The 12,421-nt window shown below is 41.4% G+C and overlaps 1 protein-coding gene and 1 long non-coding RNA gene across 18 annotated transcripts in view; one reads left to right on the top strand and one right to left on the bottom strand.

Moving 5' to 3' along the window:
- TPRG1 (tumor protein p63 regulated 1) overlaps window positions 1-12,421 on the bottom strand; it is a 137,171-nt gene that overhangs the window by 44,323 nt on the left and 80,427 nt on the right. The gene's annotated exons all lie outside the window — the stretch shown is intronic.
- Window positions 1-12,421, top strand: part of LOC125754296 (uncharacterized) — a 70,722-nt gene that overhangs the window by 38,930 nt on the left and 19,371 nt on the right. For 2 of the 15 annotated variants that reach the window (XR_007408136.1, XR_007408124.1), the window contains exons 3-5: window positions 3,683-3,809; window positions 9,483-9,568; window positions 10,316-10,455. This is a non-coding gene — a long non-coding RNA (uncharacterized LOC125754296). Of the gene's footprint in view, window positions 1-3,682; window positions 3,810-9,417; window positions 9,587-10,315; window positions 10,460-12,421 lie in introns of all 15 variants that reach the window. The other 13 variants (XR_007408132.1, XR_007408123.1, XR_007408128.1 and 10 more) reach the window with 12 other exon arrangements.

The following is a 12,421-nucleotide window of genomic DNA, read 5'->3' as shown; positions in this document are numbered from 1 at the left end:
TACAGATTTCCTAAGATCACTGGACATAAGTGCTAGGCACTTTTCTCCTTCCATAAGATCCATAGATCCATATCCAACCTTAATTAATGAGCACAGGGTCTAGTGAGATGGAGAGAAACAGGCACTGTTCGTGGCATCATTTACCACGGTACTGAGAGGAGACATTATCGGTCTAGATGAGCAGGCTACTCCGTTTATATATTAATCTGCTTCCGAGCACCAGCTTCCAGCACCCCACACTAGCCTACAAGACCCAGTGCCATGATAGTCCAGACTTCTTCTGACCTCTGGACCCCTACTGTTCTGTTCTTTCCCCATCCAGGGAAGTGGTCATCATTATCCAAATGCTCATTTGGGAACACTCAAACAGGTTAGCCAGGCAATAGATTACCATGCCCTTCACTGCTCCTGAGCCTTGGGGTCATAGTACCTTTTTTAAAAAGGATTTTATGTATTTGTTTTTATTTGAGAGAGAGCAGGAGGAGGGGCAGAAGGAGAGGGAGAGAATCCCAAACAAGCTCCATGCTGAGAGCAGAGCCTGATGTGGGGCTTGACTCGGGGCTTGATCTCATGAACTCAAGATCACAACTAGAGCTGAAACCAAGAGTCAGAGGCTCAACTGACTCAGCCATGCAGGCACCCCTCATTGAACTGCAGGATTTAAGTGGATGTCCTCTCTGAAGAGTGTTAGTTAGCCAGGACACATACACAGTGTGAGAAAGCACATGCTCACAGACCTGAAGCATGTGAATAGATATGAAGATTTAGGCTTTTTGTGGCTGCAGATGCAGAGAAAGCATTGATGAAGCAGATTTGGCAAAATAGGAGAAGCTTCTGAGAGTTGTAGCTCAATAAAAAATAAAATAGGCTGCCTGAGGAGGTAGTGAGTTCCCCATCTCTGAGAATGTCGGAGCTGATACCACTTTCCCCTTCACTAGGGAATGTGATAGTGATTCCAACATAGAATGTGGAATTAGACAAGTGGAACTGAAAAATATGTTCTAGTTCATGCACTGATGCTACCTATGCTGCTCAATAGGGCTGTTCTTTTTTAAGATTTTATTTATTTATTTGAGAGGGAAAGAGAGGGCACGGAGCAAGAGGGAGAGGGACAAGAAGACTCCCTGCTGAGCATGGAGCCTGATGCAGGGTTCAATCCCTGGACCCTGAGATCATGACCTGAGCTGAAGGTAGATGCTTAACCAATTGAGTCATCCAGGTGGCCCTCAATAGGGCTGTTCTGAAGTTACCTATACTGTACATCACTTTCCATAACTGACCTCCCTACTTTATTAATTGGCATTCAGTACTTCAAAACCATACACTTTCATTTAGTCTTCTCTATACTATACACTGGCCAAACGTGCTGACTGCAGAGTCCTACTGAGTGGTATATTTTGAGTTTGGGAGGCTTGAGTCACAAATGAAAAACCACATTTCAAAAGAACTGCTTCAGTAGAGTAGAGCTGTGTTATATTCCCATTCATAACTTCCTCCTACTACCCTCATTCTTTTCCCCACTGAACTATCAGATTGCTCAAATCAAGATTTCTCTTTACTTTGAGTGTACTGTTTTCTGATACGTGTATGGGGTCTTGAAATTCCCCCAGGATCTTGGGGTATGGAGTGTTGTGTGTGCATTTGTATGTGTTTACAGTGCCCCTTTGTAGCTGGAGAATTATATCTGGGGCAAATGCAGCATAGGGACTTATCCCCATCTCATACTCCATGCCTTAAAAGTCCTCGGAGGGCTGGAGATTATAGAGGAAGCTGCCTTGGTTGGGCAGAGTGCCACAAGGCTACATGTTTCACACAGACCTCTTGTTCCATGTTATTTCCTCTCTACCCTTCTGTTGCCAAACCACCAAGTTCAGCTAATTCCTCCCCAAGCAGCATCTCACCCAGTGCTGCAATTACAATGGAGACAGAAATGGAGCTGGAAGGGAAGTAATAAGGAGGCAAAGAGAAGAGACCACCATGATTCTTCCCAATAGCATTTGGGGTCATTTAAAAAAAAAATATATATATATATAGTCCAATAACCACCAAATTTATCTACTAAAAGAAAGGGAGGAGAAATGAAAAGTAGGTATTTTGACAAAACCACACCTCTGTTGGTCCCTTCCTAAGGAACCAGCTTGCTAAAGGGACATGTGTATGTTCCAAGATGAGTGTCAAAGCAGTCATCCTAAGTAATTCCAAGGTAGAGTCAAGAGTCCATAGTCAAGCCAAGGAAGAGTCTAAGAATTCTTAACAATGTCTGGTTTTACCCTTTACAGTTCATACACATGACCTTTTTGTCTTAGACATCAATACTTCAAAGTGTGCTTGAGGCAATATTTAGACACTAGTCCTGTGGCCTTGATTTTTTCAGGAGAGAAAAGAGAGAAATTATGGCATCATAGCCTAAGAAATTTTGCTCATTGCCCAGTTTTATGGAGGTTTGCTTATTCTGCTCTCTAGCAGTGACTTAACATCAAATTCCACACATTTCCCATGAAACCAGCTTCTCCTGACTGCTGCATCCCTACCAATGGTAGCATCCCTCTCCTCGCCTCTCAGACTTCCAGCAGTACCCATTCAGCTCCTGTTCTCCAGTTCTCCCACTTCAGCAGTTCCCTGCCTCAACCCCCTTTCCAGCATCAAATGGAGAACTGCAGATGCTGTCTCTTCCATAGGTCACCCTCTCTTCATCTTCACAGTCATTTCAACAGCTCACCCTCCCTTTCTCTTTCCCATGCAGCTGTTTCAGCCACCTAACAGGTCTCCCACTCTCTACCATCTTCCCCCCAGAATCTCCCCTCCCAGTGCACCCGTGTTAGCAATCACACAAACCGTGGCAGGGTCTTCCTGGGCCAGTGCTTCACATTTATTTCCCCCTCAACAGCCCTTATCTCATGCTTGAGGTCCACTTCCCTGAAGCAACTTTCCATGATCCCCTACTTATCTGAGAAAGATGCCCCCGCAGTATGTGTAACTATATTAATTATATTTGCCTCTCCTCCCACCCCGAAATGAAGACTTTGAAATATGAGATTGTCTCTCTTTTTTTTTTTTTTGAGTTCTCAACAGTTTACATGTCCAACCAGGAGAGAGCATGTAAAAAAAAAATCTCTAAATAGATACACATTCTCATTTAAAATTCAACAGTAGCTTCATTGAGACCAAGAAAGTACAAGCATTTTGCAATGGCATTCAAAGCCTCCCTTCTTCATCTGGTCCCATTTTAGCCTTATTGTCCACTCTGCCTTCATTGTATACTCAAGCAAAACTATACCTTACTCACTATTCTCTGTTTTCCCTGCTCTTTTCTGACCATATGGCTTTATTTTGCTTTACCTTCTATATGGACCACCCTTTACCTCTAACTTATTCTTTCCATCCTAACTCCCACTGATACCTTGGTTCCATCCTTCAAAGACCATGTAATACACTCCTATTTTTATGTTTCTCAGATGTAGCTACAGATTTATGAATATCCTCTCTCATGTCACCTCCACTGAGATGGCATAACCTTATTGCAACTTAAAGCACAACTCTCCAGATACTTAACCTATCTCTGCTGTTAGAATGTGCACTCTTTACAGTAGGGACTGTGTCACTTAGCTCTATATGACTACAACACCTAACACAGTGATGTGTGCATTTTTGCACCCACTGACTGCTTCCTTCATTTGAACAGATTGTTTGAACCTGGCTTGAAATATTGCCTTTATGCATGCTGTTTGGTGCCTGAGCCAAGCTGTCAAGTAGCAGCTTGATCTGCAAGAGCTCCGTTAAAGAGGAAAATGCCTCAGACCTCCCTACAGGTGATGCATTTTCTGTTCTCTTCTTTCTAGACCAATCAAAAGGCACAAATATGTGTAGTGCCCTAACTTAATAAATATTTCATAAATTAGTGGTTTTGTGGATTATAATTATTACAGTCAATTATGACTTCATTTGTACACATATATCAAAATTCACTAAATTCCTAAGATATGCTTTTGGGAAAACTCAGTGACTACTATTTGTTTTAGAAAAAGCACCGATCAAAATTAAAGTAAGAGTTGAGACCTATGCGTATGCTTTCAAATATGCTCAAAATCACCAACTTTCCACATTTTTTTTAAGTTGGTGAGGAATTTTTATTGCCAAGTTGAGGGACAAGCCTCATTTACTTTAGTCTAGGAAAAAGAGAGGAGCTGGCAAATCCTGGGGATTTCTTTGCAAAAATTTGAATCAATGATGAAAGCTTACTGAAATTAACTCAGAAAATCTCTACCCTGACATCATGGTTTTAGAGAATTCTCAGTGCTACTACCTGGGCCCCATGCCTCCATTACAACTCTCCTCACCACTCGCATGAGAGTCATTCAAAATCCAAAAATCAGCAAGTCCACTGTCCTATCAAGTCCATGTACTGATTTAAGTTCTGTATAATATAGAAACTCCCAAGAGATATTGGTATTGACCTTGAAATTTATCCAGACAGGCTGAACAAAGGGCAATTACATTTTTTCCTATTCCAAGGAAAATAATATTTTGTGTAACAGCACTTGGAGACTGGATTCTATATCCCATCATTAAGGGATTTCCCTCCAGTGACTGTGAGATGCCCCATTCACCCAATATTTTCACTTCACTTTAGCTCCAAGAAAGTTATCAGAGCTTGGCTGAAGCAGGTGGGAGTAATGCCTATCTCAGTTCTAACAGACTCCTCAGACCTCTGAGTCTGAGCCATTAACTCTTTCTCTAAAAATCTCTCCAAGGATCAGTGAAAAAAAATCGAAGTGCATAAATTTAAAAAATAAAGGATTTAAGGTATCAAGGCACTTGGGGTACAAAATAACCTGTCATCAGGCCATTTTCAACATACACTTTTTTCACTGGCTGCCAGACAAACACAACATTATTTCCACATAGGAGTGGGCAGGCACTGCCTTAGTCATCTTTTTTGTGCTGGTCAATGGAAAGATCCCAGGGGCAACTTCCAATTTGCCTGGGCACGTCTAGAATTTCTGTGGGTTTCTCTAAGTGTGCTTTTAATTTAATGATTGCCGAAAACATCTTCAGCACAAGCTAAGGGTCACCCCCAATACAGTCCATAGCATGGAAGAGAGAGCTCAGAGTGATTTGATAAGGCCCAGGTGCAGGGAAAAGTAGGTACTAATTGTCTACGCTAGGCTGACCAGTGATGAATAGAAATAAAGAAGGGGAAATAACCTGTCATCTGAAGGCTAGGCCAGATTCATCAGATAAATGCATCAGCTGTTTGTTTTAAAATGTCAAGGACGAATAACATGAAAGGATGCTATTTACACCATCTACTATGGGGAATGAATTGATTTATTCAATGTCTCATAGGGATGATGGCAGCAAAACTGGGATTAGAACTCAAGTCTCTTGAGTTTTTCTGTGGTTCCAAAATTACACTGCCTGTCACCTTAGAGGTACAGTTAGCCTAAGGAGGATAGAGGTGAAGGAAGACATGAAAACTTGATTTTCAAACCCTTTAGGGGACCTTTCTTGCTCCCTTATGTAAGAAGAACTCCTCTGTGCCCCTCAGTACTCTATGTTGACGCATAACAGCACCTGTCACAACATACTATGACTGATATTTTACTTGTCTATCTCTCCAACCACACTACAAGCCTTTGAAACAAAAGATGGCTTAGTTTACCTCTCCAGAGCTCAGCACCGTGTTTGATGTAGAGCAGGAACTAAAAAGTAGTTAAATTAATGAACTGACTCTTAATTCTGTGCAGCTACAGTGAAAAATAGTAGGACCAATAGATAACCGCTTCAAGAAGAGCTTATTTCAACTCAACACAGGAAACATCTTTCTTACCAGAGCTTCCCAAAAGTAGTACAGGCAAGGCAAGGAAGTAGTGAATTCTCTCTTACCAGAAGCCTGCAAACAGAGGTTGGATAACCATCTGTCAGAGTTATTGGAGAGAAGAAACTTGCTTTGGGTGGTCTCCAATGTAGTGATTCTAGGACTGTTCCATTCCAGCCTCCAGGTCTCAGGACTTACCTGAGAGAAGAGTCTCTAGCGCCACCTTCCTGTAACCTGGGGTACTTTATAAAGGTCTATCCCCTAGAGCTGACTCACTGTTTCTACTTGGTATTGAGCCTCTATAGTTAAAGAGCAAAATCAAACGAATTCAAGCAAAAACGCTGAATTTAGTAGCAGAGGTCTCTGGCTGGGAAGTCAACTTAATCTTCCACTACAGAGTTGATTTGAGTTAGAAGAATGGCTCATGCTCCGACCCCACTAGAAGCATGAAAGTTGTAATAAACAGGGGGTCTCAATACACGCTAGTAGAAAAAAACATAGACAAATCAAATCTGAAAACTGATCAAAACTACATAGATCACCTAAACTAAAATGCTCTCATTTAGGCCTCAAAGGGAGACATCTATAACCACATTGCTAGAGCCTGGTAGAGTTGGCACAAAATCCCGCTGATTACAAGGCCAGAATTCTTTTCATTACCCAATGCTGTGAAGCCCACTATAATATAACACTTAATTATACAGGTTCAGGAATACAAGTCAAAGCAGATCCCAAATGTAATAATAGATGCTAAAACTACATATGGGAAAAGCATGCTATAACATGGTTAACCTATGACGTAAATAAATTATAAAGGGATTGATTGCACTGTATTTTTCCCATCAAAGGCTGAGCTGTACTCCTCTATCATGCAGGTCATCTGTGCTGTAAACTCTAAGACACATGATTTCATTAAAATACAAAGCAAATGAGGGTCATTGGGGCATCAGGGTGGATAGGAAAGGCAAAGTATATAAGCCCTACATGAGACTTTTGAATATACGACCTCATTTAGACCATCCAACTACTGGGCAAAATAGTTATAATTATCTCTATTTTTAAAGATGAGACTGGAGCTCAGAGACATCAAGTGTTTAACCTGTGGTTAAACTACCAGTAAATGACAGAGTCAGGATTCAAATCCACATTTGTTCGGTTCCCAAGCCCAAGCTCCTCCCCAAGGTATCGGTACACCTGAGCTGTCCGTGCCTCTGTAAATGAATTTGGCTTCACATAAGAAACTTCCCCTCTTTGGGTCTTAGGTAATCTCAAAGGTCTATTCTAGTTATAGAAGTTCTCTGACGCAACCTCAAATATCCGAGATTTGAAGTGAAGTTCTTATATTATGTTCCATCCAAAAATAAATAACGTAAAACATAAGCAGGCACAATATCCTCAATGTCTAGATTGCTTTCTTTTCTATTTTCTGCTCTGGCACATTTAGCTAGATTTGTCTGAGTGTTGGCACCAAATGAGGACCTTCAGTAAAGACACAATATATTCACAGTTTCTTTATGCTCATGATGTGCAAGCTTAAGTGAGGCATTTACTGTGTGCAGAGATCTATAAGCAGCTGCAGCTGAAACAGGCACCACCGTAAATGTAGGCAGCAATTAGCTTGGGCTGACAGTCAGACCATCGAGTCGGTGGGGACAGTCAACTCTGCGCATGAAGGCCTAACACTGTCCTTCTGCTTTTAAGCCTTCGGATCTTAGAGGACTTAGCATGTAGAGAAAGCAGCCTATCTCTTCCAGGTGCTGTGCTGTTGTGAAAATGTCCTAGCCTAGGGACAGGGAAACATTGCTTGGCACTATGTAGGATATACGGGGGACTTTGGTAAGATGGTTTCACCTTCAAGTGAGCCTCAGATTCTTCATTTACAAAATTTAAAATTAACCACCCTCCTGCATTTATTATGGGATGGTCTGTGTGTGCGTGTGTATCCAGATAAGGAGATAATAAGTACAGGGCCTGCAGGTTCTAGGACTCTAAAACACTGAGAACTGACATTTTTCTTTCCCTAGCCAAAATTTTGCCTGACACTTCCACCCCCCTTGATTTCCTCACCTCAACAACAGAGATGCAGTTTTTGTTGTAGGCTTTATCATCATCATCATCATTATTATTTTAGCAGTCCCATGGTGGGGAAAGCATGGGCTTTAGTGTCTTTGGTTTCATCCCAGATAAATCACTGGCCAGCTTCTCATTGCCTTGAGTATGTTAGTTAATCTTTCTCTTCTTTGGTTTCCCAATCAGTAAAATGGGGATAATAATACCTTGCTAGAGGTTATATTTGAATTCACAATGACATATTGAAAGAGCCTAATACAGTGTCTGGTCCACAGTGGCTGGTCAATGAATTGTAGTAGCTGCCATAATTATTTACCACCCTTTCCAAATGGCCAGTGATGAACAATGGGAAAGGAAAGATGGCCTCCCACTCCTGCTCTCACCTATTCATCCCAACACTCACAGCCATTCTAGCTTTGTCACTCACTTGCTGTGGGAACCAGGACACACACTCAGTGCTAAATGAACATAGGAATCCTCCCACTTTGCCATTCTGCTTCTTCCATGGGCCATCACTTCAGCACTTCTGCTGCCACCCAGCAACTACCCGGGGGAACTGCATGAATTTCATACAAGTGAAATTGAATGAGATAGTTATTTAAAAAGTCTAAGAAGCAATGAGGGGAAACCTATCTTGAAAACTACCCATAAATGCGTGAGAGGTTAAATGCTAGGACTGGGTCAAATTTAAAACTCTTGACAGGTATAATTTCTATAAAGCCACTTGGAGCTTCTTATATGCTCAGTATATTATTACTATTATTTTTTTTAAGGTTTTATTTATTTATTCATGATAGACATAGAGAGAGAGAGAGGCAGAGACACAGGTAGAGGGAGAAGCAGGCTCCATGCAAGGAGCTCGATGCGGGACCTGATCCCGGGACTCCAGGATCATGCCCTGGGCCAAAGGCAGGTGCCAAACCACTGAGCCACCCAGGGATCCCCTATTATTACTATTATTATTTAAGGGTGGCCAGATAACAATTTCAAATTATAGAATTTTAGTTTTGAAAGACAACTGGAAGATCATATCCTATGTTTCCATTGCTCTACAGATGTCTTTAAAAAAAAAAAAATCCAGAGAAGAGAAGTGAGAAGTTCATTAATAGCCAGTGTAAAGGAGCTCATTTGTGGAAAGCCAAAACTCTAATTCCACATCTACTATCTGACGCTGAGGCTGTACTCCCTAGATGCTTCTAAAGAGCAGAGTCCCCATTTTCTGATGACATAAAGAGAACAACACCTAAAGACGCAGAGAGTCATAGATTTAGTCAATGAACAACCTCCATAGTCAATTAGCCATCTGTAAGTTCTCCTCTCAGTCTTGTCACTGGGGTCTGTAGCACAGTCCCCTGAGACCACAGGTTTTATCTCTACAACCAGGGAGACTGAACCAGACACAAAAATCCCTTCAAGCTCTAAAAGCCTGTTTCTTATCACTCACTCTCATTTGCTGAATTATCATAATGGCACCTTGGAAGATTTTAAACACATCAAAATTAACAGTTTTTTTTTCTGCAATAAATTAGAAGAAACAAATTCTGATCTCTGACTCTCTGCCAAGCGTCCCCAAGTTTCCATGTCATTCCTCCAGATGGGTTCCTGCTGAGACGTACTACCCTCCATAGCCCTGGGGCTCATCCCAATCTGCTGAACCTGCCTGCTTCTTCTCATTTGTATGTAAGCTGGTACATGTGGGTAAGGTCTTTCCTTTCTAAGGTGATCTATTCGTCAGTGAACATTAGTGCCACCCCTAATGAAAAGGAGTCCAAGGGGCTAAAAACAAAAACAAAATAATATATATGGCTGGTGATTAAGATAGGATTCAGAACATCATGGGGAGAGTCACAGCATGTGACCCTGAGGTCACACGTTCTTATGGAAAATGTATGTTTAGGATGGTTCTTGACAGAAGGATCAAAAACACTGAACTTTGAGTCCGAAAGCTAGATTAATAGGCTTTTTATTTGTATTTTTGCCTTATGCCTTGCTTTTTTCTGTGTGTTTTCATTCGTGTTCTGTTCTGGGTTCTTTTCTTTAGAAAAACAAAACAAACAAAAAACCAACTGAGGATGTTAACTGGGGTATTTCTAAAGATAGATGATCCAAATATCAGTTCTAAGATTTAATTGCTGACTCTTCATAGTCTCATGTGGTGAAAATGGAAGAAAAATACATAAAATAAGAGAATTTTCCCCATTGAAAGAATAGAAAAGCTAAATTGCTGGGGCCTGAAAAGCTAACATCTAAATACGGATTACAAGGAAGAAGAACAAAGTCAAGAGTGCCCTGTGTTTGAAAGATCCAGATTCTCTAGTTTCCCAAGACTCTGGGCTTTGGATTCCAGCAAGGGTCTGGCTCTTTTGCAGAGAACCGATTTGTCTCTTTAAAGCCAAATCCCTGACTTGGATTCCATTTGTGTTTCAGAATTCTGCCATTATGCCACCAGAGACCCCAAGCACGTCCCCGAGAAATACAGTTCCTCTAAAACTGCTGAGCTTTCTTGTCGTTCAGAGCAACGGACTTTCATAGAACCTCAAACCCGATGCCCTCACGCTAAGTACATAGTAAGTAAGTACATGCAGAGTAAGTTTTGGGGTGGCTTTCAAGCGTTTCCCAGCAGGGATGGGATCCTGCCCTCTGCAGGAATTTCTAGGCAACTACTTCCCAAGGAGGTATTTCTCATTTAAATATATCCTCCTGGCAACCAAATATTTATCTAGAAGAAATTGGGAGTGGCCCTGTCCAATCAGGCACCTGGGTTCAGCCAATTACTCAAAAATAACAGGATTGTGGCATTTGAGGAACGCCTCCTCCCAGGGCTTTGCCAAGAAATAGCTCAGCCATCCCCCACCATCCACCCATCCTTGTCAACACGCCTCCCTGGGCATTATGAGTGAGTGGACAGCACCGCACCCAAGATCAAATCCAGGGCATTCTTGGCACAGACCCCCAAAGGCAAAGTGGCGAGCATGCGTGACAAAATCTTTGCCTGCTGTCCAGTTCATCTACTATGCCATGTAACGTGATCCTTACTGAGGGTGGTAGCTTCATAAACCCCAATGCAAAGTTTTCAGGTCTTATTTCCAACCAAGCAAATCTCAAGCAACTTGGATCCAATGGAATCTGGGGCCATTAATCAGCATTGCCCACGAGAGGATGATACTCAGAATCTCATATATAACTTCTTTACACACCTAGGATAAGTATCCAACACCCCTCATCAAGACTGACTTCAAAGATCTGATCAAACTTTTCTCAGTGCTCTAACCCATGCTACATACCCCCACCTGTCCTAATCATTTATTCACTACCCACTGAGTACATAGCACTGTGCCTGCCACATATGAATGCTGTGTTCCTGGCTGTGGAGACACCGAGATGCCTAAAGCCTCTCTGCTCTATAGCCTTTGTGACTCCTTTGGCCAATCAAAATATATAAAACCTCCATATCCTGCCATTTAACAGTGTCTATGAACAGGTTTTCCTCCCTCCCCTCTTTCCATCCCTCCACCCATCTTGTCCTCCAGTGGCCTAGGAGACTTGTCATGGTTTCTGAAACAACTTCCCACATTTTGTGTCATGTGATAATACTCTTCCCCTAACGCAGTTACTGTTCTTTACCAGAATTCACTAGTCTGTTGTATCTTTAACAATAATTCCCATCCTTAGAAAAAAATAATTGCCTATTCTGTGCTCCCATAATGCATTACTTCTATCATTCATTTAGGGTTTGTCATATATGTGTTATATGAGGATTGGTTTTCTATGTATGTGCTCTCCCAGTCCCAAATTATATCTCAAGCTATTTGAGAGTAAGGCCAATGTACAATTCATCTCCTTTCCCCTCTAGAAACTACTACACCCATAACGCCCAGTTTTAATGTTGGATCACCACATTAAAACTATCACAACTAAAATTTTCTTTTAAGAGGAATGCCTGGGTGGCTCAGTGGTTGAGTATCTGCCTTCGGCTCAGGGCATGATCCTAGGGTTCTGGGATTGAGTCCCACATCAGGCTCTACACAGGGGGCCTGTTTCTCCCTCTGCCTGTGTCTCTGCCTCTCGTTCTGTGTCTCTCATGAATAAATAAATAAAATCTTTTTAAAAATTAAATAAATAAAACTTTAAGAATTTGGGTGCACCAATATCTGATTTTTCCATGAAGATAAACAAAAACATACAAGGACAATGCATAATGATGGTAACTATATGAAAGAGCTGACACAATTATTTAACTAAAAAAAATCAAGGAATATTAATATCAAAGTAATATTAATATTAATCAAGGTAATATTACCTATAATTCTTAATTGTAAGTTAGATTTTTCAACATAACTAGCTTCTTCTGTCTGCTGCCCTGTCATGGAATGGTACAAGATGTAACACTAGGTATTTTAGATGAGTATGCATTGGATTTTAGGTCACTTCTCTGTGCATACCTGTAGAGTCATCCCTTCTTACACACACTTCCTGCTTAGTCTGAACTGGGGGCTACCATCTTGTTCCTGGGAGCATTTTAACATGTGCTTT

Source organism: Canis lupus, chromosome 34 (genome assembly GCF_003254725.2).
Source record: "Canis lupus dingo isolate Sandy chromosome 34, ASM325472v2, whole genome shotgun sequence".
Taxonomy (NCBI): Eukaryota; Metazoa; Chordata; class Mammalia; order Carnivora; family Canidae; genus Canis; species Canis lupus.
This window is presented reverse-complemented; position numbering and strand designations above follow the sequence as displayed.